The following is a 6,000-nucleotide window of genomic DNA, read 5'->3' as shown; positions in this document are numbered from 1 at the left end:
TAGAAGTGATTAATGAGGTAGAAATTGTTTTTCAAGATGTTTCTCACTTAAAAATATTTTTTTATTAAAATTTATTTTTTTATATTAGCATATTAGAATTATCAAAAAATACAAAAACAATAATTTAAAATTATGTTTTTATCTAAATCTATTATAACACAATATCAAACACCATTTTACAAACAATTAAAATATTTAAAACATGATTAAGAATATCTGTTTAATCGATTAAGGATCGATTACTTAATATTAACAAGGAATTGATTATGTGATAACTAAGAAATAACATAAAATAAATCTAATATAATTGGATAAATCAATATATGTGCTGTATATTTTTAATTTTTTTTGGGTTTTAACAACATGATAAATCACCCCTTATACAAGAACAAACACTAATTAATAAAATGCTTAGCTGCATTTTTATTCAAAAACCGATAAACACAATCCCAATCCTCCCATGTAATAGCGAGATGAGTGTAATAAATGACAAAAGGTGTCAATTTATGCGTGAATTAATTTGTGTTGAAAAAAAAAGGGTGTAAACTCAGACAAGCAAAGCTTGATGGAGTGTAAAGGGACATGGAACAAGGTCTTTTTTTGCATGAATTAGGGTTAACCCCTAGCCCATTTCTTCTTCTTCTTTGCTTATCTCTTGCCATGTTAGTGATTTAACCATCTGGACAGCACATGGTGAAGAAAAATGAGGATTGATTGAGAGTGATTGAAAAGTTTGATTGAAACATTGAGGGGCTGGTCAATCGAGCTCTTGCTTTTACAGACAACTAAACCAACACCGACTGTGATTGCAGCCAATTATTGTCTTCAGTGATGCTGATAGTGCGCAAAAGTTGATTGATAGACAGCGAGTTTCGCAGCCAATAGTGTAAAATGGATCGATACATGTGAGTAGCTTTTTCTCTCTTTTTTGTTAAATGATTTTTTGCTTTTTTTTCAAAAATAAAATAAAATGTTTTGTCCGAATTCATGTTACAGGGAGAGATCAGATTATAGGGTTCTTTCATGTATCCTATTCTTGTTACAAAGGCACAATAATTGTTGGGGGACTATGTGATTTATGGTATTAAATAATTTAATTAATCCAAAGTCAATAGTTTGGGGTTGGGAGAATCCGCTACAACTCCCAAAAATCCAGTGTTGAAAATCAATGTCTCCTTTGCTTGTTGTTTAGTCACTTGGATAACAACAAGCAATTGCAAGCCAAAAAAAAACAAAGAATCTCCACAAATTATTAATCTCTACACAAAGGGCTTGAATGCATAATTAAGAGTCAAAGTGGGTCCAATTTAATAATAATAATAAGAAGAAGAAGAAGAAGAAGAAGGCGAACCAATCCCCGAAGAAAAAAGAAAAAAAGAAAAAAAAAGGCAAATAATTTGCCAAAATTAGCATAATTTAGAGCCACGCCACCCAAAGTAAAGCCTCTCTCTGTCGGGCCCATGTCCACATGAATCGTTGCATTTCACTAAACCCGAAAGCGAAGGTGACGGCCCAACTACAGTTTATAACACATACATCACCAGACACGAACACGTGTGATCATGTATGTTCACTTTGACCGGCCCTCAGAGAGAAAACCCCACCCACACGTGGGGGAGAACTTACATTGTTTTCTTGTCGGGCCTTTTCTACAAGGCCTCTCAGCCCGTTCTGGGCCCAATATATAGACATTAACAGCAGTGTTGTAACAGGCGGTCGTTGGGTGATGTAGATGTATTTCTAGAAGAATAATTTGTTATATTTATGTGATCCCATGTAATGGCTACGTCCCTGAAGACTTGTATTGGCCTATGAATTTCAATAATCAATGAGATTATTAGAGGATTGAGCCTTAATATTTTTTTTTATGTATTTAATTTAACTATTTTTTAGTATATATTAGCCTCGAGATATTTTTTTAACACAAAATCTGAAGAATGTAATAAAAATAAATTATTAGGTTGAATTTTTAGTACGATAAAATGTATCTACGTCCATGATATTTGTACAATATTATTTTGAGTTATTTTTATTTTTACTTTTTACCTTAGTTTAATTAACTTGATAGGCTACTAGACTACTATAAAAGTATATAATCTAGCATAATTCTCTCTTCTTTTTTATTTTTTATTTTTTACATTTTGAGTTATTGAATTCTTAATTTATTAGGAAAATTAATTAATAATATGCTCTTATTTTCTTTGTTTTTTATTTCCTGCTTTTTATGATATGAAGCACTGTGTTGAGGATATTGTTGAGAAGTTTTGCCTTTCGTCTTAACATCTAACATATAGCATTGATGAAACTAACAATACAAGAATGATTACGTACAATATCTCAGCATAAGTCTAAAATAATGAATTATGATATGATAAAGCTCAAGGGATTTTCAAATATTCTGCCTGAGGATAGATGACAGGCAGGGCTCTAAAAAAATGGGCATGCTTAAAATTAAGGAGACATAAGTGGATAAGTGCAAGGATAAAGCCAACTGAACCCCTGCTCATAAACCCTAATTTACTCCTTTTGTCTCTTATAAAAACCTCCTGTTCTTGATCAACCCTACACTTGCATCAATGATTGCTGCTTAAACATTCTTAATACAAATGCAAGAAACATGCCTTGCGATATTTTTAATAATTAAGCGAGAACACTCTCACCTTGCTGATGTTAGTCTTGCGCTCGAACAGTGGGAAAAGATACATAGACTCAATTTCTCTTACATGTTCTCGATGGTTTGTGGAGGTTGCCTTGATCTTTTTCTACATATATATATATGTATATATATTGAGGATTGGTGCCTAGTGAAATATCCATGTTTCTAACAATATCTGTCACTGTCAACTTCGTGTAATAAATATTCTTTAAGACACCAAAATAATTGATAGAGAAAGTAGCTACCGAACCCACTCTTGATTACTAATACCTTAGGTGTTGCTTATCAAATTATATATGATATCCCAATCTATAGCGACCACTTGGCTTGAAAATTTATGAGGATAACAACGTTTCGCTGTGATTACTGCAGTTTCCATCACTGAAAACTAATTGGAACAAAGTTGCAGGCACCAAGATATTCCCTATCGTTTTCCATGTTATTGTTTAGTGCTTTCGGAAGCAATTGTCTCTGTCATTTGGTTATATCATGGCTACCAGCTCCGAAAAGGATAATATGTGGACGTACGTGGAAGCTTGCCCTAATTTCGTATGATAATAACTCTGTTTCGTTCATAATGCACGATGGAAAATGAAATGTTAAATGCTTTTTCAACAAATAAACAACCATTCGAGGTCTATTCTAGTTGTTCTGACGAATGGAACATCATTCAAGTCCACTCTAGTGAGAAGTTTGTGCATTAATTTCCTATATCATGTACAATTCGAATTTAAAAGAACTTAAGAAAAATTATTTTTTTACGAATATATTAATGTATTAGATGACTTATTTTAAAACTTGATTGAAAAAAAAAATCATTTTTGATAGATGAAAAGTGGCTTTATGATAACTTTAATATTGATATCTAAAACTTAGCAAGACTAGACTAATCTATCTAAATTCTAGCTCAGGTTTTTTTAATACGATTGGAATATTGATTTAATTAAACTTGATTTGCTAACATAACAGGTCAACTCACATGATTGACTTAGCAAACATGATATTGTTTTGAAATTCACTTGACAGCCAAATTACACGGATAGATTTAATAAATATGCTCAAGATTAATAAACTTTTAGGTCCTAGTCCTTTTCATTGCTTAGAGGGACATCAACTCAGCCGAAGTGCATGCTCGGTTTTAGTTTTTGTTCTTCCTTTGAATACATGGATGTTTTATATGCCCATCGATCCAGAAATAACGAAGACTGGATCCATCCATCAGGGATATTTTTCTCTGGTTAGGTTAAACCACAGATTCCGGCAGAAGCCCACCTTCTCAATTATTATTGCTGGCATTTTACACCTCTATTATAGGGTAAATTCTTAACTAGCATTAAAAAACAATGTAAATGGCGTTGAACCGAATGTTATTACATCCCTCTCGACAACATTTTCACATTTTATTAGCTGCATATCAGGATTTATCATGAATTATCATATTAGATGTGATCAGGTGGTTGCTTATCTCCTTACCCAGACACTAGCACCATGAATATGTCCTCTTACCAGAACCTAACTTTTATATACTTTAATTTAGAAATATATTAAGCCTAAAACAACATAAATTTGTTAGAACTAATACACGGTTCAACCTTATACATCGGAATAAAATCTTGTTGTTATGACTTTCACTTGAGGCATGTAATTGTGCAAGGATGGAAAATTAGAATTTGTTTGCATCCTCTATTATTGACTGCAATTTTCTTTGGTGGGCTATCTTTGTTTTGATGTAAAGGGTAGGCCCTCTTCTCTAGATGGGTTTTATTGACATGAAACTAGACTGGTAGTTATGGCCTACCGCAGTCCTTGACGGCAAGAAGGCCTATGAAGCTCTCCGGCCTAATATGTAGTAGATCTATTTTATGAAACTCCTCTACAGGTTCATTAGTTTCACTACTTCTCTCCAAGCCCACACCAAGTGCAAGGCAGGTGAGATTGGCGGGTGATGATTTTGTCAACCGCATGATTTTTCGTTGGTAAACTGTTACTGTGCTGAATGATTTTGATGCCCGATTGTTTTTTCTTTGAAGTATCCAATAGCAAAGCTTCCTTAAGGGGTGGAAACTTCTTGTTGTATGCATGGAATTGCAAACAAAATATACTAGCCGAAGAGAGAAACTAGAATTATTTGACAGACAGTTCAGGACTATGGTATATGCAGTGGACATCTTATCTTAGATACGAGAAAAACATTATCTATGAGTCTTGGCTTCTGCTGATTATTTGATGATGAAGCTCTCCTCCTTCTATCTTAAAATCACCAAGTTTTTCTTCCTCATTTTCTCCACACCCCTAGTTTGTCGATGTTACAAGGGAATGTTTTCAACATGTAACAGTGGCTAACCTCCACATACCTCATCCGTGGCATCACTCGCTTCACCATTTCCCTCTCCATGTGCAACCTTGGAAGGAAATTTAACCATAAACCCACAGCCTTCCAAGTGGTGTCATTAGTACCTTCAAAGACAGGACTTGTGGACTTAATGTCTCCATTTTCCATGCAAAGATATTGCAAATGACAGAGTGATGTAGGGTTTATCCATTGTGGGGTAAGTTCTTGTCGGTAAAGCCTGAGGTACAGCTCTTCTAGAGATGGGGAAAGTTTTAATATAAATCATATTCTAATATATTATTTAAAAATTTAAATTTACATGTGAAATTATTTTTTAACATGTTATCATAATTTTGATGACTAAATAGTTATGAGTTCGAATCTCATTATTTTTATTTATTTAATAAAAATTAAATATAAAATAATATAGATATATACAAGTTTTAAACTTAAAAAAACTTTATATATTAAAGAATAATATAAATTATATAGTAGGATCTTATCTAATAATTTAAGCTATTAAGTTGAATTTTAACTATTAATTTGAGATGGTTTTTGACAAATCTCTCCATATTACGAAAGATCTCTTCTTTATCACATCCTTCGGAGTAGTTCCTTCCCTGCAATTTCACTCTCTTCACTTGTATTTACTTCTAGGACCCCAATTTGTATCAGATTTTGGAGCTCGGCTAGTCGACAACCATCCTTGTTATCGGCACCCAATGGCTTGAATCCAGATAGCTCTTGAAGATTCAAGAGCCTTCCTATTCCCTATGGAAGGTACTGAATTGGATTGGGGAACTTGTCATCATCAGCAATGCACGGACCCTTGACTTTTGGTTCATTGATCTTACATCTGCTTCATTTGTAAAACTCAGACGCCGAGATCTTGCTAAGGGTCTTTGCCTGCCTTGATCATCAAAGCTGCAAAAACCCTCCTCTCTAGCAATTTTGATGGTCAAATCCCTCACCACATCATGCATCCGGAAACTGTAGACTCTTCCACCATAAC

General features: G+C 33.5%; 1 pseudogene; it reads right to left on the bottom strand.

Annotated features, from left to right (window-relative positions):
- Nucleotides 1-1,523: 1,523 nt before the first annotated feature.
- Nucleotides 1,524-6,000, bottom strand: part of LOC105119317 (disease resistance RPP13-like protein 4) — a 10,458-nt pseudogene continuing 5,981 nt past the window's right edge.

This window comes from Populus euphratica, unplaced genomic scaffold (genome assembly GCF_000495115.2).
Source record: "Populus euphratica unplaced genomic scaffold, PopEup_1.0 scaffold2765.1, whole genome shotgun sequence".
NCBI lineage: Eukaryota > Viridiplantae > Streptophyta > Magnoliopsida > Malpighiales > Salicaceae > Populus > Populus euphratica.
Note: the sequence above shows the minus strand (reverse complement) of the source record. Positions and strands in the feature narration are given on the sequence as shown.